Below are 22,318 nucleotides of genomic sequence, written 5' to 3'. Positions count from 1 at the left end.
CCACCCATTTAACAGAGTTGCTATAAGTCCCTATTAAGAACCTTAAACTATTCTTTCTAGATAACATGTTTTAATTTTCACAAGGGCATTCTGAAGGTAATTCTTTAATCCATAAGAATAGTTACAAAGGTGACAATTTCTAGACAGGTATCAGGGTAATGAGTAGAAAGATTTTGGACATTTTCTGCACCTTTGCAAATATGTCAGAGAATTACCTACTTCTAGGGCTGTCCCTAATTAAAAAAAATATTTGTGCCATGAGGAGCCCTTCTTCATTCACCATCCTAGATCATTCAGTCTTCTAATGCATAGCATGTAAAAGCATGAACAAATATAGGAATGAATATATATTTATGTCTCTCTCATATATATAAATATGAAATACACATTTAAGCTCTTTCTAAAGGCAAGTGCAATGAATGAGGGTTTTTTCCTAACTAATTAGTGATGCTGGAGGAGGTACTAACTGTATCATAGATTGTATAAACTATATATCTGGGGTATGATTTAAGTAAAATCATTCCATTCTTTCATAGCACAATGGAACCCTTTCATCCAACATTCTTAACCCATTTCTTTACTTAAACTGAAAACTGGTGTTCTTAATAGCTATCGCCACTGATCTGTGACAGGGCCAGGATGAAAAGTTCTCAAATGCTCTTTCCACACTATTCAATATATTTTGCTCAGTAAGTTCACCCAGGTAGCTGATACAATACTTTCTACATATTTGCTTCTGTTGCCTACAAAACTCAATTCCACTCATATCTTCCTACATCATTTTAGCACCTCATTCACCATCTCTTTTTCCCCACCTTAAGGAATTTGCTTACTCCTCAATGACAACCCTTTTCATACTCTGATATCAGAGTTCATTTTTTTTTCAGCTCTAAGGATTACAGGATCAAAGATGCGGAGTGGGAAGGGAATAGAGAAAGATTTAGGGATGTTTAATCTGAAGAGACTTAGAGGAGGCATGACAACTCTCTTAATAAGGTAGAAGGAATAGACTTCTGCTTGAGCTCATCAATGAGGTGAAATGGCACATTTCGGGATGTTGTGGAGGAAAACTTTTAAAAATTAGATTGATCACCAAACACAAGTGTCTGCCTTGGGAAGCAATGAGTGCTACCCACACTTCCCATCACTGAAGGTCTTGAAAAATGATAATAAAATTAATGAAAAAGTATTTAATAGGCACTTAGCATGGACTTATTATGTGCTAAGATGTCCCTGTAGATTAACTTGTCAGGAATGTCACATAGGTTTTTATTTTTTTTCAGTTTTAATACAAGGTGAACAATATTGACTCAATGCCTTCTCCCAATTCCGAGATTGTGGGATTCTATAAAGACAGATGGGGAAATGCTGTCATATAGAGCCAAACATACTATTGGGCAAAAATAAGTATACAGGACTTTCATCCATTAACTTTTTTTTATTTTTCTCTCTGGATATCTGCACCTTGACCTCCCTGAAGCAAGCTAGCAACACTACAAGTTATACAACACAAGTTCCAATTTATAGTCCAGTATGTTATATTTTAGGATATACATGAAGCATTAGATGCAGAATGAACCATATATATGTATATATACATATATATTATATATAGTTTTCTCATTTTTAATACCAGAATTATAAGTATATATATATATATATGTATTTTTTAATTTTTTTTTTGGTAAAACCTTTACTTTCTGTCTTAGGTTGAATGCAAGCATTGGTTCCAAGGCAGAAGAGTGGTAAGAGCTAGGCAACTGGTGTTCAGTGACTTGCCTAGAGCCAGATAGCTAGGAAATATCTAAGGCCAGATTTGAACCCAGGTCATCCTGACTCCAAGCTTGACACTGTTCCACTGAGCTACTTAGCTACCACTTATAAATATGATTTTTATTTCACATTCTTTTTTCTTTGTATCTGAAGTCTTGATAATTGAGTTTCTCTCATATATATGTGGTGTATGACTGTGTGTGTTTGTGTTTGAAAATAAACCATTAGAGCTTGACAGAGGAAAAAGGATTATTCTAAACCCATTTCCATATTAGATATTGCTTCATATAACTGAATTATGAATAAGAATGACAATAATTATTTGGTTATTTGTTGTTGTTTTGCTCTTGATCTCCCATAAGAAGGAAGAAGTTTCACTATTCCAACCTTCCCAGGAGCCTGGGGAAATCATAGGGGATAAACTACTAGGGATAAACAAAAAATCAAGTCTTCTTTTAAAAAGTAAGCATGGGAAAAAAATAGGAGACAAAGTTTTCAATGAATTTGACTGTTATGATGTCACTTTTTTATATTAGGAAGAACTAAAAGTGAGAATGAGATACAAATATGCTAAGAATGAAGATCTTGATGAGATGAAGTGCATATAGAAAGATAAGGAAGCTGATATAAAAGATTTTCTGATAAATAAGGTTCAGGATCATGTATACACTTACTATAATATGCAAAGGATAAATCAACCAACGTAAACAATTAATAGGTTCTTCCATTTCTTGTAGGTCTTAAATTAGCACATCTAAAGATAAGTGGAAATATTTTTTTTAACCAAAACTACAATTTGCAAGTAGAATCCATAAAAGGTATTAGAGTTGTAAATGGTATTTATAGATAAGTTTATATTTTGGAACACTGCATTACTTTTTTTTTTAAGGCAATGGGGGTTAAATGACTTGCCCAGGGTCACACAGCTAGGATGTGTCTAAGGCCAGATTCAAACCTAAGACCTCCCATCTCTAGGCCTGGCTCTCAATCCACTGAACCACCCAGCTGCTGCCCATGGAACACTGCATTTCTGAATGCACATTTTTACAAAAATATATGACATGCTCAGAGAATACAAGACAGTGCCACGTACATAACAGATATTCAATAAATTTGTTCAATTTCATAATAATTTCATATCTTAATAAAGAAGTTATTTCACATCCAAAAGTCAATTTTGATGTATAATGGTTTTGATTCAATGTGTAAAAAGTACTATTCCAATTCACGCATGTCTCCATTTCATGAAAAATTATATTACTGATATAGCTAAAAATTTAGATTTTCTAATTTGTATTGTTAGTCTTCAAAAAAATTTAATTCTAATTCCTCACCATGACACTGAAGTGACCCTAAGTTCCTGAACGCTATGCCAGGGAATAAAAGCTCTGGTAGATTCCACCAAACTAAAAATATTTCAAATACAGTTCTGAAAAAAACTGAACAAGTCTGTTGTTTCTGAAGACCAGTTAGTTCTCTATGTGTGTCACCAACAGCTATTAGCTGATGAAATACTTGGCCATGGTAACCCATGAAAAACAAAAATACAAAATGATCTTCAGGCCTCTAGTCCTTTTCTGTTCTAACAGGCATAACATTTGCAAAAAAATACTTATACTTCTATTATATATATATATATATGAAAAATATATATATAAATAACAGAAAAGTATATATAACTCATTTTGCAACCAACAAATTGGCTAAAGGACAGAAAGTACTTATAATCAAACAATTTTAGATGGATCAACCAGGGGGTGGGTCTTAAATTTGTAGATTAAGACAGATTTCAGGATTCAATTAGCTTTTATGAAGGGGAAATCATCTCTATTGTAATATGATTGATTTCTTTCATAATGTTTTTAATTTTATTTTATGCCTTAAAAATATTATTCTGAGAAGGGGTCATAGGTTTCACCAGAATGTCAAAGGGCTCCATAAAAGAAACAAAAAATTCTAAAATCAATAAACATTAACACTGCTTAAATATGATAGTTTTCCAGCAACTGAACTTATACACTACTGGAAGAAACAAATCACTTATATATTAGTATTCTACAAGTAAAAGTAGCAGACATAAAAAAGCTGCTGCTGAATAAAAATATGGCAAGCAGATTGTCTTCAGTGAGGAAAAAAATGGACATGTTTCTTTCATTGAACACCCAATTACAACAAAAACAGAATTTGATCAGGCCATTTTTATTGCAGTAGTCATGATGAGCATAAACAAAGGAGCAAAGAATGAAGTGGAGAAATACTAAAAGAACTTAACAAGATCCTAAAAAGCAAAGCAATAGTTACTTTATTAAGAAGGTGAGTGGAGGGCAGCAAAAAATGTGTAAAAACAAATAAGATTTGTAATTAAGAGACAGGTGGCATATAGATCATTTTAAAAAGACATATCTTTGTATTCTTCAATAACGACAGAAGGCAATAATATCTTTGTCAATCACCAATTTCACCAAAAAGGAAACTGATTATATCTAACAATAAAAATAGCTAATACTTTAGGGTTTGGCAAAGATCTATAAATATGTTGTCATTTGATCCTGACAACAGCCTTATAAGATAATTGCTTCCATTAGCTCCATTTTGCAGACAAGGAAATGGAACTGAAGAAGAATTAAAAAGTCTATTTACTGAGGTTAAGAATTATTCCACAATTAGTTCTCTTAAAGCAGTTGACCTATCCACTCATTACAATAAAATCAAAATTAATATCAAATAAGGAAGGAAAATAACATTTATTAAGCACCTACTATGTGCCAGGCTCTATAATTAGTATTTTACAAATGTGAGCTGATTTTGATTCTCACACAAACCACAGAACAGAGATATCATCTGCCTTTAAAGTAGATTAGTAACTTGCCCCCTCCTTTTTTTTGATACAACAAGAAGTGGTCCTGATTCTGCATTTGAACTCAGATCTTCCTGACTCAAGGCTGAGTGCTCTATCTTCTGTGCCACCTAGTTAGAAATGTTAAAGATGAACTGGACTTACATATAATTATGAAACCCTTCAATATGACTTTTTGAAAAGATGGCTCTAAAAAAGAAATAAAAGATATCATCAGTAATAACCATTGTTTCTTAGAAAACACTAATATGAAAATAGTTGCCAACTCGAAGAGGTAACATTCTCTTTTGTCCTGTTTTTTTTTTCTCCAAAATAATTTTAATACTTATAGGTCAACATGACATTATTTTAAGCTTTTAATTTGTACTCCTGGAAAATGTAGGGTGTGGTGGTGAGTTTATTTACCAATACATAACTTCTGGTCAATCTAAAAACAAATAATATTTAAGAGAGAAAGTTGTAGCTTTTTTGAAGGTTCAGATATATGCAAGTAACTACACATTAAATATCCTCTATTTTTTATGGATGCATTTATTGTCCAAATTTTTAGCTCATTACTTAAAGCAGCAAAAAAAAAACACAAAAATTCTTTAATGGTAAGCACAATTTTTATGACAGCTATTCCATACTTAAAAAGCAATGTAATTGTGTGCCAATCAATCTTCTACTGATTTTCTTACTGCCTTTATGTGTATAATTTTTATTTGGAAGAATATTCAATTTATTTTTTTCTTCTTTATTATCCATTTTTAAATTTGCTGCTCTTGATGTGAATCAACAATACTTGTTCAAATAATACTTTATGCTTCACCTCAAAAAAGTCATGCTTTGAAAAAGGGTGCAAACATGTAGTATGTGCACTTTGAAAAAAGTAGGAAAAAATCTTTCCTAAAGGATTTGTAAAAGAGCATAAGAAAACCTGACTCATCTGTACTATTATACAACAAATTCTTGAGACACTTTAGAAGCTTTTAAAACGTGTTCCAGAATAGATAGAATATAATATGTAAATGTGTAATAGTATATGTAATATCTTTAAACACCAAGGTCACTCATTTACTTGATAATTAATTGGTGTATAAATCTATTTTAATTTCTTATAGACTATCAAGTCATGACATATATGTTTCATTTTTTTAATTACTTTTCTGTTATTTTGAAAACATCATCTAAAAAATAATGTTGGGAAAGTAAAAAAAGCAAAGAGGACCTAACATGTATACTATCCCAATTCTCAAATGATTTATGCTTTACAATCTTAAGAGAAAAAGAAATTTAGGTTTACTAAACAGAGATGCAAAGTAGTACCAAAAAGTCAGTCTAAATAAGCCAAAGGTCCTTGATAATCTTTGGGAAATAATCATGAAAGAGTGATATCTTTAATAATGGAATTTTATACTTTAACTTGGTGGAAGAAAGGTTATACAAATAATGTAATACTATCAATTCCAAACTAACACTAGGAGCTGTTCTAGGGGGGAAATAATGCCAATTTATTCAAAGTCAAATTAAAGCAAATCTATCATATTATAATAGGCCTCTCCATTAACATGGGCATCAATTTCCCTCCTTCTCCTGCTCTCTTTTCACAACAAAGAATAATTTATCTAGGATTGGGCAAAACAACTTCAGCATATTATTTCTTCCCTTTATTCAGGTGGGTATTCTTGTTTTTAAGGCAAATTAAGGAAGGAGCATTTTCAGAATCACTTTCTTACTAACTGAAGACCTAAAATCCAAGAGCATCTTCATTTTTTTTTCATTCCTTTCTAAAACTAGAATGCTTAAGATTAAAAGTAGGCCTCTTTTTCATTGTATTGATAAATAGTAAGACTTAGATAGATCTTTCCCTTTAGAAGTTATAACTTTGTACTTCCACTAGTCACATACCCAAGACAGATCTTGAAAGTTGTCCCAAAAAAGGGTCAGGAGAAAACAAACAAAAAAAAAAGCACAACTAAGTTTCTCTTAAAATAGTTTTTAATGAATTAATTATTCCTGTTTTAGTTTCATATAAAAGGAAATATAATTTTACAGAGTGAACTGTACTTGGAGTGAGAGACCTGAGCTCAAACCACATCTCTAAAATTAGTTGTTAGATCATGCTCAAGTCATTTAGTTTCTTTCAGCCTGTTTTCCTCACCTGTAAAGTGGATATAATAATACATGAAGAACTTAACTTGAAAGTTTGTTGGGAGGATTAAATTAAAATTAAAAGTATTTAGGCAAAGTTTAAATTTAAATAACACACATACATAGTTATTACACATTTCATCAATAAGAATAAGAGGAAACTGCATGGTGACATTTTATTTAATAAACATGGCAGCCATATAGTTATATGGTTGATAAATTCTCCTTCACTTCAATTGAGAAAGGCTTATAGTATGGCTAAAAAGAAAATAAAGGAAACTAGCTGGTCAAGAGCAGGTCAAGCATTTCTACCCCACGCATTCTTTTCTCTTTTCAGCAAAACTAATCCTTTTTTGGCAAAGATTTAAGGACATTCAGGCCCCCAAATCAACTCTGTCCTGGCCTTGTACTTGAAACTTGGCATTAGTAAGCTTCCAGAAATCACTAAAAGCAATATTGATGTGTGACAAATAAACTGACAATACCAAAAATAAGACTCTCTAATTGTATAATTAAAGTAATCCAATAACAACAAAGCTGAAGGAAAGGGATGACTTCTTATTTAAATAAAATCTTGTTGCATTGAATAGGAAATATTTTTGAAAATAATTATTTTTTGTAATTTTCTTCTTAATGGCAATTTTTTCCCATTTCTATACCAAAGAAAATGTAGAAAAAGGGATTTTTAATGAAAATATTTCTGATATCCAAAAGTCAGTAAATAAAATGTAATTTTGATAATATACAGTAATTAATGTGACTGTTGAGATAAGAAGGGTTTATGTTTTGGGCAGTAATCATATTATTTTCTATATATCCATTGACATTTATATATTTATACACACATACACATTTACATGCAAAATAAAGAATGAAAAAATAAATTAGCATAACTCCTAATGTGAATATATTCTACTATGGAAAGATAAAAAATTGAGAAGAATCAGTTTTAAATGTGAGCAAAATAATTCCATTCAGATTCCATGATTTATCTATGAATAATATGCTTTCTTGTTTTGTTTTGTTTTGTTTTGTTTTTACCAGTTTAGATATTTCTTGTGCTTTGGCTATTATTATGTATCTCTAATTTGATTCAACTGAGAGACAAAATACCTTTCCTCAAAAACCTATAATTACTATTATATATTCATAGCTGCTATTTTCTATTCAACAAACCAATGTTCTTGGTCACCATAATCACAACTGTAAGGCAAAGGAATCCCATTCATATTTATTTCATTGTAGCCTTTAGGCTTTAATCTACTCTAGTTATTAAAATAAATTGCATAGTAAGGAGAATACAGAATAAGGGAAGGAAAAAAGGACTAAAATTTTTTTAGTATCAGATATTCTAATGATAAGTTAGAAGAGAAATCATCAGAGCTGGAAAAATGCAAGTAGATGGCTTTTCTGTTGAAAGCTAAGTTTTCTAGAGCAGTCCTGAGAAGTCTCTGCTAGAAAGTAACAATTCAGTATGGAATCCATATTGTTGCCATAGTTACAGATTTGGACTCTCTTTAGAACAGAGCCTGACAGTCTACCACTGAAGTATTCTAACAATAAATGGGGGAAATGACTATTCAAAAGAAGAGGAATAAAATCAACTTGATTCATTTCACTTCCCTGAGAAAGAAGGGGAGGAAAGTGAGTGAGTAAATAAAGAATAAAAGGAAGGATAGTTTAAAAAATTCTGATAAATACAAAAAGATGGCTCATTTATTTTATGAAGTCCCAATAGGCACCCCCAAGATATGCTCCTGTAACTATAAACACTACATATAGATTTGAATGCTAGATACTTCCTCCACTGGTATCTGCTCCGTAGTCTGTGAACCAAAAGCAAGCAAGTAGACTCTAAATAAAATTCCTCATGACAAGCGAGGTCAATATATAATTTCCCAGCTATAAGTAAATGGGTCCTCTACTTTCAGAGTCAACATTAGAATGGTTTGAGAAGTATACAAAGGGCTACTTCTAGCAGCTCTGCACTAAGGTGTTTCATATGTTTTCTCTGAAGCTATATGTACGTTACCACCCAGGAGGCATAACCAAAAAAGGAAGGAAAAAGTAATACAGCTCTGATTTCACACAAAACCAGCTCAGAGCATTTCACTTCATGACAGCCAAAGCAGACTTTTTAAATTAGAGTGCACCCTTGTCTTCATTCCTAAAAGAAAAAGTTAATGAAAGACATGAAAAATATCAGAAATAAGTAGGAAAGAAAGGAGTAGAGGTAGTAGGAGAGGAAAGAAACGTTGAGAGGTAGGTATAGTTTTTATGGTTTGACTATTTTTAAATGGCTTAAACATTTGTATCGCCAGGAAAGCTTCATCATCACAGAGGTAACTCTGACCCTCAAAGCAATGTGAATTAAATGAAATCTCAGGAAATCACTAAAAAGTTAGAGAATCTTCAAAGTATAATCTCCTTAATAGATAGTGTGTGATTTGAGATTCTTCCAGATTGGTCAAAAGGGAATGATTGATTGGTTGGCCTCAGAAACTTATTAAAAATAATAATGATGATGACAGCTAGTATTTATCCAGGCTTTAAAGTTTACAGTGTGTTTAAATATACCCTATTATTTGATCTTTACAACAACTCTTCCAGGTAGGTGCTACTATTGTCCACATTTTTTTAATGAGAAAACAGATGGAAAGAGGTGAAGTGACCCGCCCAAAGTCATATAGATAATAAGTGTCTGAGGTAATTTTCCAACTATAGACTTTATGAATATAAGTCAAACATTCTATACACTGGGTTCCCTACATGCCAAAAATAAAAATAAAAAGAACAGAATGATATTTCAGTTTGCCCTGCTGGAAAAAGTAATGACATTGTTGAAAACTTGCATTTAACAAGAAAATTTAAGAACTATAAACAAAAGCTTTGTATAAAATTGAATTAAGTCATGCAAGAAAAAGGTCTAAATCATGTCCATGAAAATACATATGACTAGAAGAGAAAAATAAGACAGTCTAGTCACCTAGTGTGAATGAAAGATGATTACATGATGACTACTAGTCACACATTGTGAAGAGAGTCTAAGGAAGGGCTCGCCATTTTGGGCAGACAACCTTTACCGAGTATATAGCAGGACTAGAGTTTACAAAGGATAGGTAGGTTTGGATGATTTGTGCTCTGCATAGCTTAAGGGAATTCACATATCAGTGTGACAACATACCCTTTGGAGCAATGGAGTGTCTTAGAGATATTTAGAAAACATTTTGATCTTCTGAAGAAGAGAGATGGAGAAGAAAAAATGAATATGACTAAAATTATTATTCCTACTTTTTTTAGGAAATTAAAATAGGAATGGCTTATGTCTGAATAAAAATGGAAGATCCCTTTAAGTTTTCAATTAAAACATTTTAAGGGAGGGCAGGGAAAGAACATGAATCTTGTAACCATGGCAAAATATTATAAATTAATTAAATAAAATTTTCCAAAACTTAAAAAAAATTTTTTAAAGGACTAGCATTCTATTTCTTTCAAATTTCAACAGATGTCTAAACACATACACACAAATGATGTACTAAGAGTGGGAGAATGCCTGGTATATATATGAAAGGTCCAAAATAGAACTTACAAATATACAGAGAAGAAAGCTGCTATTTGTGAAGTCTGGAAAAGGTTAATAAATGTTTTATGAGGCATTAATTTTCCTCTTCTCAAATCTTTTTTTTTATAATATTATTGGGTCCCACTCTCCCTAGTGACTAAATCATTCCATGGAAGAAGTTAAATGCTAAAGAAGGTCGATTAATTCTTTCTCCATTCAAAAATAATAATTTTTATTCATTTGGCACTCATATCTATCCTTTTAACAACAGGAGTCCTTCACCAAAATAGGTTTCTTATGAAACAGTGTCTCTCAGGAGATTGAGGGCAAGAAATATAGCCAAACTGATCTTTTCACAATGAGAAATATTCCTGAAAATTCTATGGCCAATTGCAGTTAACACAATGCATGGAACAAAGTAGATGCTATATAAGTGCTTCTTTCCTTTCCTGTCATTTCTCCCAGTGGCCAGAAGGAGTTAACATTTCAGCTTACTGCCCAAGAGTAACTTGGAAACCAGGGGAAAAGTAGCAAGAAAAATCCATAAAGTAGAAGCAAACTCAGAAAGAAGCATGACAAAACAAAGTCCCTGATCAATATTTTGCAAAGACAGAAAGAAAATCAAGAATATCTGGAAAGATATTAAATAAATTCTAAATAATTGTGATAATAAAATGAATGAGCATATGTAAAGTAGAATTTTAAAGGCACTACAATTGTAGAAATTGTACTACTTTTGAGAGCCATTTCTTTACCATTGTAATCTACTGTTTAACAAACTCAGTTACAAGCTTTTCTAAGAATAAACTTACTGTCCTACAAAAACTGCTGGAACAACTGGAAAATAGTATGACAGAAACTAAACATAGGCCAATACCTTGTACCATATATCAAGGTAAAGTCAAAATGAATGCATGATTTAGAAATAAAAGATAATACAATAAATTAATTAAGGTAGCACAAGCACACAAAAGAGTGATTTCTATTCATTTTCTCCTTTATCATCCCTATTTGAAAACCAAACAAAAAATTAAATCAAAGAACTTCAAAACTAGATGGTAGCTTATAGGCCACTGAGACTCAGAAAAGATAATTGGTACCTCTTGCAATGGAAACATTTTTCCATAGAAAATATTTTTATTTCTCTTCTTTTTCATGTATTTCTGTAGACCAGCATCTAAGTAAGTTACATTTTCTATTCATGTTTTCTGATTAAAATTTTTTAACACTAAATAGACACAAGTGTTTCTAAAGTAGCTAAATTTCAGATTTAGTACAAATCTCAAGGTTTAACCATTTTTTAAAAGTCTGATACATTTTATTTAAATACATATACGTATTTTGAGGGCAATCAGTGAAACAGATTGCTTTATGAAGGACAGTGTTCAAAGTCAGTGAAGCAAAACTGACTAATTAAAATAATTATGGCATATGCCACTTCATACATTTCCAGTTCATGTTAGGAGGTGAAAGAAACATGTTCTTTAACTTTTAAATAGAGTATTGACCATCATAGACAAACCAAGTTTTATTGGGTCAAGCTTCTCTTTTGACTCTACTTTCTTCATCCTGCATCATTTTAAACAAGTCCTTCAGCACTTCTTTGAATTCTTTAAATTTACAATGAAGACAAATATAATGCAATAGAATTAATTAAATATGCTAGAGTTTGTTCAGATGGTCCTCAATCATTGGGCATAGCTATTTGCTATCACAAAAAATACTCTGGGAAATATTTTTGTACACAGTGATCATTTTTTTCTATCAGTATTTTGCATCAGAAAATTTTACCTGTGGTAGAATCTCTAAGTCATATTGAACAACTTAATAACTTTTTCTTAGGTAATTAGACATTGTTCTCCAGAATGATAGAAAAAAGTTATATTATATTCCTGCCTTCCCACAATATTTCATAATGATCATTTTCACATCTTTTGTTTTATGTATGCAAACTGGATAGGTATGAAGTTAGTTTTAGATGTTATTTTAAAAAGTGTTTTTATGCTTATAAGTGACCTTGAAAATTTTCTCAGGTGATGATGGATTGTTTCTATTTATGCTTTTGAAAATGGTTCTTTTTTTTTCATTAACAAGTACTCAAATGGGAAATAGTTCTTAATTTTACACATTTGTGACAATTCCCTAATAGATTTTATGTGGCATACTTTCATTGGAGATACTTATTGCATTTGGTTTTCACAGTTCATAGCCAGTTTTCTGATTCTCAAATAACATTGCCATTCCTACTACTTTTCTGCTAAGAATTCTTTAAAGGGTCTTTGTCATCTCCAGATAAGGCTCATATGTCCTAGGCACTAAAATAGGGAAAAATCTTTATTGTAAGGCCTTGTCCTTCACTAATTTCTCAATACAAACTCTAGACTCCTTGTTTTCCATTCAATATACCTATATGTTTTTTCATTCCCTTTCACTTTTTAACAATTTCCTCATTTATCTATATTCAAACTATCCTTTAAAATTCAGGCTTAAGTCTTACCTCTCTTCATGAAGTCGTTCTTTCACTTCAAATATGAGCTGCTTTATCATATACAGAAAAAATAATTATAGGAAGAAACATACAAATTGTATTGAAAAGTAATTTGGTGAACAAAGTTTTCCATAAGGCATTACCAAAACATTAAAGAATACTTGACATTTCCCCCACATCACTAATAATAACAAATCAACTGAAAACTAATCACAGGTTTCAATTTACACTTAACAAATTGAAAAAGATGACAAAAAATGAGAGTTGTGAAACGTAGAAAAATATGGGAAGACATTCATGTCAATTCACTTTTAAAAACTTTATTAACATTGAATAATCTTAGAAAAGTATTTAGAGTTCCACAAGAAAGATTTCCAATTTTTTGTTTTCTTTGAGAGAGTAATAATATCACTTCTAAGCATATGCATGAGGATCCTGAAGAAAGAAAGGCAAATATATATCAAAATATTCAGAGTGAGGTGCTCATGAAGAGAGCATTGATGGACTCTGAATGCAGATTGAAGTATACCATTTTATACTTTATTTCTTACATGAATTTTTCTTCTGTATTAGTGATATGTCTTCATTCACAAAGTAAGAAACATTGAAATATGTATTGCAGGATAACACAGGTACAATCTATATTATATTACCTGCAGCTTCGGGGAGAGTAGAGGGAAGGAAAGGGAAAGAGGGAGGGAGAGAGCATGGATTGCAAAATGTCGGAAAATGATTACTAAAATTTTATCTACATGTCATCTGGCAAAAAAGTAAAACAAAAAAAGAAAAATATTCATAGAATTACTTTTTATACTTGGAGGGAAGTAAAAACAAAGTAAATGTCCATCTATTTGGGAATGGAATAAAAACTATTGTATAATAAAGAAACATAATAAGATTGTAATGTTTAATAAGAAATAACATGAGGAAATCAGAAACTTATGGGAAGATGAGTATGAACTAAAGCAAAATCAGGAGAATACTATCACCTATAGTTTTAGACTTAGAAGGAACCTCAGAAATCATTTAGGCCAACCCCTTTAATTTACTTATGTGGAAATTATAGTGCAGATAGTTTAAGTGACTTGTACAAGATTACACAAGTAGTGAAATTATCAGTCATTTCCTTTAATTCTAGATTTAGCCATCTTGTTATTATATTTTATATTCTTATACTGTCTTACTCTTCTTAAATAAAAAAATATATTTCTTAAAAATAATACTAAACTAAAATTGAACCCTGAGTAACTGTAATGACTCATTTCGGTCCTAGAGAATAGATAATAAAACATGCTTCCCTCCTTTTGGCCAAAGAGTGGGGAAGTATGATTAAACAAAGTTGCCTACCTGCCAGGTAGGGTCATTTGATTCACTTTTTTTTCTGTTTCAATGAAGAGTTCAACATTGGTAGGGTGGGGATTAGGGGTTATATAACATAAACAGAACTCGAGGTAAAATCAAATACATCAATAAAATTTATTTTAAAGCAAATAAAAGGTAAATATATTTGTGGGTTTAGTTAAGTAGAAATTCTGCTATATGCTCACTGAAGATGTTTCACTGTTATATACCCATTTGTGTTTTTTTTTCCCCAATTATTTACTCATTCAGAATTTACTTAAAGAAAAAAAAAACACAAATTTCCTTTCCAGTGAAATTGATTTTCTTTGCTTTGATAGCCTAACACATGCTTGATATAATGGGGAATGGAATAGTTGTGGGATGTGGGGAAAGAAAAGATGTAGGAAAAGTAAGGGAAGGAGAAAGTAAAAAATAAAAAGATCAAGAAGTATGGATTTATTTGGTGAGATTAATTGAGCCCATCAAATTTCTTTCAGTATACAGCCAATATTGTTAACTTCATATGAGCAGCTCCATGATCAGAAACAGAGATATTCCAAGGAATTGAATGCTTTGTTATTAAATTAAAACGCAACAACTAACTGGCTAAACACCAAGGTGGAACGTGCTCATCAGTCAGAAAACAGAACAAAACAAACTCCCCCAACCCCAAAGTAATAGAAATAAGTAAGTAATGCTAAAAATCAAAGAACTGATGAAATTCAGTCTTAATAACTATACATTTTGACTGCTTCACCTTTCATATGGATAAAGAAATGTCAGTTTTCCTAAAGACCAATTATATTTTTAATCCTGAAAGGAGCTGATATGTTTTTTCTTGGCTTTAGGTATTTATAGCATTAATTATTATTCAATCCTAACAATTAGCATTAAGATAGCTCTTAGATTAATTTTCCTGTTGCTTAAATCCAGTCACATTTCTTCTACTGTATGACCTCATCAGTGTTCACAGGTTTCATTATCCTTTCTATGCAAATGTCTCCTACATCCATATATCCAGCCCTGGTCTTTCTTCTGAACTCAAGTCATGCATCTCCATCTACATACTGGATATTATAAACCAGATGCCCTGGAGGCACTTTAAACAACATATGCAAAATAGAATTTATTTTTTCCCCAAATCCAACACCCTCCCAAACTTTCCCATTTCTGTCAAGGTTATTGTTATACTTTCATTGACCTAAGTTTACAACTTCAGCATTTTCCTCAATCTCCTTCACTCTGCACATTCCATAGATTTTAAAATATTGTCAGTTCTATATCTATAATATATCATATTTCCATTCTCTTCTCTTTACTCACATATTAACATTTCTAGAACAGGACTTCTTCATCTGTCACCTAGCAAATTACAATAGCCTTTTAATTGGTCTCACTGTCTTAAGTCTATCCCCATTTAAAGCTATCCAACACATTCAAAGTGCTTTCTGACCACCCACTCCCTTTACCTTGTAAATACTCTCTCTGTGGGTGCTCAGGCAGTTTAGCCAGTTTCTCTATAATGAGTATTTCATAAATTTGTTCCAAAATGGTTGATGTATTAGGAAACATTTTGAGCACCTAGAGATGAAAGAAATCCAGGCTGTGAAAAAAGAGGAATAGTCTTGAAAAGCAGCAAGGACCTGGAGGAATAGAGTAAATGTTCCACATAAGGAAAGGGACCTACTATGCAGGCAGAGTGATAGTTGCAGAAATGAAAAAGTTGAGAGAGAACCCAATGCCAGCGAGTTCCCTGTGTTATTTAGAATTTTCCAGAGCTACAGAAAACAGAAAATTTAAACTTTAATGCTAACGATCACATATGGAATATATAAATATACATCCCATTTGTATATATGTATGCATGTATATATGTATAAATGAGTCAACCCTTGAGTGATATTCCAGTATCACAAAAAGGCAGTTCATGAATCATGATCTTCATTTCATTCTACCATTCCTTTGGAAGATAGACTCAGATGCCACTTGACCCTTTATAGCTTTGTGACCTTGGGTAAATCATTTAGACTAGGTCTCAATTTTCTCCCCTATTAAAATGGGGTGAGGGAGACTCTATATGGTCTCTAAGGTCCCTTCTGACTATGAATCAAAGGTCCTGTGACCTCAGAAATAATTTTATTGGTTATATAACTGAGACTCAGTAAGACTTAGGCTCATAAAGTCATATCATTTGTGGCAGCAAGAAGAAAAGCCAGTTCTCTTGACAAGGAAATCTGATGTTGGATCCACTAAATCAAATTGATTAATAACTAGACAGGATATGCCCGGTTTGGAATTTTAATTGGAAATTGGCAAAGAAAAGACATTAAACTAGAGCACCAGTCGTAGTAGCATAACGTTAATGAAGAAAAAATAAAATAAATGAAAAGCATTTACTAAGTCCGCAATATGAGCTATTCAAGTATTCTATTACCGGCTCTGTAAAATTTCCAAATATTGTTCACTGGTGGTAGAGAGGAAAAGGGGTCAGTTTTAGACTCCAGTACCTCAAAGAAATGCTTAAATCTAGCATATCATGAGCATGATGTTTTAAAAGCAGCAATGATCTTAGAATATGCTGTCATATAGGATGAAGTCAGAACCTCTGAAAAAGAAACTGATGATCAGGATCAAAAACTACAGGGCATAGAACAAAGTAGGTACATTTCAAAGGTCAGTTGGTTAGAACAACCCAGTGTGTGACAATGGAAAGCAAGCATCATGGATGTAACTTCTACCCCAAGAGCGGAGGCCAGTTTATGTCTTCCTTTTTTTTGTACTCCATGCAATGTATGGGCACTATGGATAGCTACCCTCTTTTTCTCCAAATAATTTGACTGAATTCAAATCGGAGAACAGAAAGATTTCTTGGACTTGTTCAATACTCAAGAGTGAGGAGGTCAGACAATAACTCTAATTCAAAAAGTTCTTTAAAATTTGAAAAACACTATATTTGACATTATTATCCTCATTTTACTCTGTTTTTTTTTAAATTAAGTCTGAAAGAGATTAAATGACTTGACTCCAGTGATAGTTTATGTATCACCAAGATATGAACCTTCCTCTTCCCTGAATAGTCTAGAGCACTATTCACTATACTATGCTGTATCTCTTAAGATCTGTTGATCCCAATATACCTTGCTTCATATTAAAGTAGGCAAAGAGCATTGAGATGAGGAGAAACATGGATGGATGTGGGAGGAAGAACATGAAGAAGGTTTGGGTATAAAGGTACAACTCATGTAAGCAGGGGTCTTCATTTCTGATAAGCTAGAAGAACCAGAGCCCTACTCTCACGCTGGAGTCTGTGATTTTAGTGTCTGGTTTCAGAAGATCCCAGGGCTCTAATTTATCTCTCAACATTAAGAAGAATCCTATAAAGTGGGATTCAGGAGTCCAAATCTTACTCTTGCAGGCAGAGACCTGAGTCAGATCATCATCCTGGCATAGCTTTTTCTTGGTTAAGACAGGAGCAGAGGCGTTAGGTTTCTTTGAAGGCTTTCACAGTGACCACAAGGAAATGTTAGAGGAGGGTAAATGGTCAGTAGTGTATAAAAGGAACAAGGATAATTGTTGTGCCATAGAGAGTACGTATTAAGTTCCCTACTGAACTCACATGCCCTTTTCAGGATTGAGTAATGAATGAATTAAAGGTGGAAAGAGGTAAAAAAAAAAGGGGGGGGGAGCTAAAATGCATCATTAATCAAAACATTTTGACATAATATGTATTTTATCAATAATGGATATAGCATGAAGATAGCATAATTTAACAATGTTTTGCCATATATCATGCATACATTAAACTAACTAAAGTAACATTAAACTAATGAGACTAACTAAAATCATGATAGAATAAATAAAAAGAAAACTCTCCTCAAACATATAAAACACAATCTCTTGTATACATTCATATAAATATAAGCAAAAACACCCCCACAAACAGGAAAAGGAAATATACTGTTTTTATTTAGTTCAATTCATTCAGGAATCGACATATAATTCAGTCCCCCTTTGCCAAAAATAGCACTGGATGGCTCAGTGTTTCATGAAATTGACAAAAACATAAACAACTTTCATTATGTCAAATATAAAGATTTCCTGATGGAAGAGAAAAAGCAGAGAAACTAATTTTAAGAGTATGCAAACTTGTGGGAATCAGTCTGTGCTGGTAATTCTTTGACTCTAAGAAAAAAAGTAAAAAAAAATTTATAATAATTTAAATGTACATACAGCATGAAATCCAGTTTTTTTTTTATCATAATAGTCTTTATAACATATGGGAAACAGAAACAAAAGTCACAAGCAAGTATTAGCATATTTAGTCTTTCCCATTCAAAGTAGCAATCAAAATCATAATACAGGTCTTTGTCAACTTGGGAGGTTTTATTCAGTAGTCAGATGAAAACTTAGAATGGTGCTGTTAAGGGAAAAATAATCTTTCACCAATCAAGCTGTTTGTGGAAGACAAGGCTTCTCTTGTGGTCTTTGTGTTACTTAAAATTCTACATTACTTCTTTCTAGAATTTTAAGGATGCCAACATTTCAAATTCATTCCCTCAATTTGAAGCAAACATTAATCTCCAGAAGCAAAAAAAAAAATGCTTTGTCCACTGAACTATTCAATAGCTTCTATTCTTAAAAAAAAAAAAAAACCCGGATGACCTTAAATTACCCTGAAAGATGGCAATTATCTGAATTTTGTGTATATGGCATGCAAATTTGCATCTTTTTTGGTAAACATCCTTTTTATGACTTCATACTCCCAAAATTCCCAAGTAGGTTTCAGCATATTAATTATTTGACCTCAAAATATTGTCTTGTTGAGTAAGCAATGACATTATATTAATAAAAATAACAAATAAAATTTTCTATATATAATCATACCTCTTTCTTGCCAAATAATTTCCAAATCTATTAAAACAGGCAATTGAAACAATAATTACTTGGAAACTAGGTGTCACAGTAAAAAGAATGCTGAGTCTGGAGTCAGGAAGACCTGAGTTTAAAGTTATCCTCTGACATTCACTAGCTATATGACCCTGAGCAAATTATTTAACCTCTTTCTGCCTGTTTTCCTCAACTGTAAAAGAGGAATATGAGTAGCAGCTGTTATAGGGATTGTTACAAGGATAACATGGGTGTCATGAGGACAGAATGATATAATTATTTAATGGAATTAGCAATGTGCCTCATGTACAGTGGTATCCTAGTAAATGACTATTCCCTCCTTCCACACTCAGATTCTTGCTTTATTGTTGAATCAAAACAAAACAACAACAAATCTTTAATAAAGTGTTCATGTATCAACTATATGAGATGCTCAGCTTCTTTTGATTATTTACACATATCTAAAGGGGGAAAATATGATTCCTTAAATATAGATTTATATTTATATTCCCAGTAAAAGTTTTGTAAATAAGTTTAACTAGTTTAATCATATAGTGTAATGTTTTAAGAGGAAAGCAAATGAGAGTTAATGAGAGAGGGACGTGTGTGTGTGTGTGTGTGTGTGTGTGTGTGTGTGTGTGGTGTTTTTTATGATTTTGGGAGGTTTCAAAAACTTTTACATATTGGATGGGTTTATGTACCTTGAAAACCAAGTTTGAAAGCCAAGGCACAAGTTCACAGAAGCCAAGGTTAAGATATCTCAGGGGCATTTACTTGCCAACATTCTCAAAGAGTCAGACCACCATTCTGGGTTTTTAAAATCTAAAATAGCTTAAATAGATGCCTTGTTAGCTCAGTTGGTTAATACCGATTTAATCTGTATGTGAGGCAGTTAACTGTCATCTGGACACTTTTCTAAATCTAGCCTGCAATTAACTATGCTGTTATTTGAAAGACTAGACTGGAGAAGTTGGATGAACCAGTTTGAATTAATTACTTGTACTAGAAAGAATCAATGGTAACTCAAAGTTGATGCCCTCAGAAAAGGTGGTTGAGGGCTAGGGTGACTTCAATACCATAAATAGATACTTGGAGGTGTGTGACAATAAGCAAATCATTTAATTTTCTGAGTTTGAGTTTTCTCATTTATAAAATAAAATATTCATACTATCTGCCATATGCCATTATTGAAAATAAAAATAAAGTAAAAACTTTATACCTTACAAGATAAGGTATAACTTTTGATATGGGCATCAACACACACAGTATAAGCGCATACATGCAGACCTTTTTTTCTCCCCCTGTGTTATAGGGTTTAGGGCAAAGAAAGTCATTTTATCATCCTCTGAATTAACAGTATCCATCCCTTGAATAATTGCTTCTGTGTATAGATGTATAATTTCACATGACTTAAAGGTAGGGGATAAAAACAAAAAACACCCTTAAATCACTTAGTGAGCTCCATGTAGCATAATACAGAACGGGTGAATGACTTCCTCTTTTATCTTGTTTGAGGCTAACGACTTTGTTTTGTTTCCTTTTTAAACTTCTCTCATTTATTCCCATCCGGCTGCTTCCCAAATAAACTGCTTTGTTTTCATTACAAAGTATGCCTGTTGTTTGTAAAACACATCTGCAACATTCTCAGATTGCTTAAAGAATGTCCCTTGATTTGGGAAGGAATCTTCAAAGTTCTTATGAGCAGAGACCTGTCCCTCATCACTGTTCGAGGTCAGAGGCACCATAATACATCCTAATAATAATAATTATTATTAGTAATAATTATTACATAATACATTTCTAATGACTTCATAATTTCACCTCATTTCCTTTAGCAAGAAGATGATTGTTTTAGCAAAAGGTTTCACTAAATCTGTACCATGTAGTGAAGGTTGTAGCAGGAAATAGGTCCTATAGATGGACTCTTACCAAGGGGATCTCTGACCTTCATTTAAGAACCGGAGGTGAAGGATTCACAGTGGGAATGAATGGCACATTGAGTATGTGGCGATCTTAAGTATCTGTGGTTTCATTTCAGAAAATGGCAGTCTGGGAAGATCATTCCCTTTTTGAACTGCATACTTCATGGTTTGGAAAAAGATTCCCTTTGATGTCTGTCACTTGGGATAAATCCAATTTTTGAGGTGGTTCTCAAGGTAAGTAAGTAGAATGCCATTAAGTAGTGTATTGAGTCATTTCTGGCAGCCCTTGAATCTTCAGCTTTACCAATCAACTTACACTGCTGTGCTGGCTGTCTACTGGGAAGCTGGCATTATGCACTTGGGCAGCATTGGACTTTTCTCACTTTGCGAAGCTTTTTCTAAGTCAAAACTACTTAGTTCCCTCGGTGAGAGAGGACGAGTACGTTATTGTACCTAATAAAAGCATTTCTCATAGAAGAAACCGATTTAGCATCTTGTTACACAAAAGGATTCATGTGGGTTCACCTAGGATAAACACATGGCAATGATATTGACGCAGAGGCCTGTGGATTTTTCAATTTTCCCTCCGGTAGTAACTTGAATCCAACATCCAACCTTTTATGTTGAAACTTTTCTTTTCCTGTTCATCAATCAGTCACAATTTACAAGTTACTTCTATCGTTTACCCTGGTTGTTGCTTAAGCAAATTTACATTTAGGTAGTTCACTATAAATTGAACCCACTCTTCCAATCTTTAGCTAATTTATGGGAATATATACAAAATTAACAATAAAAACTTTATTTGACCACTTTAGCAAGTTAGATTATTTTATTTCTATGAGATAGTTTTGGCTCAGAATAGGTATGCATTTTGCCTTTTTTATTAGAAAGAAAGAAAGGAAGGAAGGAAGGAAGGAAGGAAGGAAGGAAGGAAGGAAGGAAGGAAGGAAGGAAGGAAGGAAGAAAGGAAGAAAGGAAGAAAGGAAGAAAGGAAGAAAGGAAGAAAGGAAGAAAGGAAGAAAGGAAGAAAGGAAGAAAGGAAGAAAGGAAGGAAGAAAGAAAGAAAGAAAGGAAGAAAGAAAGAAAGAAAGAAAGAAAGAAAGAAAGAAAGAAAGAAAGAAAGAAAGAAAGAAAGAAAGAAAGAAAGAAAGAAAGAAAGAAAGAAAGAGAAAATTTCTAGTCATTTTATAAAGATCCTGTACATGTGAGCTGATTTCAAAGAGTAAAAGCAACAGATTCTATGACAGGTTCTAACCTTTTTTGTGATATTCCTAAACTACTATACTGTCATAAAAACAAAATATGCTAATCTTCAAAAGCAATATATATAAAAATGTTGAGCAATAAGAAAGAGA

The 22,318-nt window shown here is 32.4% G+C and overlaps 1 protein-coding gene across 12 annotated transcripts in view; it reads right to left on the bottom strand.

The window, feature by feature from the left end:
* The window catches only part of ADGRL3 (adhesion G protein-coupled receptor L3), a 982,472-nt gene that overhangs the window by 493,981 nt on the left and 466,173 nt on the right, over positions 1–22,318 (bottom strand). The window lies entirely within an intron of this gene.

Source organism: Monodelphis domestica, chromosome 6 (assembly GCF_027887165.1).
Source record: "Monodelphis domestica isolate mMonDom1 chromosome 6, mMonDom1.pri, whole genome shotgun sequence".
Lineage (NCBI taxonomy): Eukaryota > Metazoa > Chordata > Mammalia > Didelphimorphia > Didelphidae > Monodelphis > Monodelphis domestica.
This window is presented reverse-complemented; position numbering and strand designations above follow the sequence as displayed.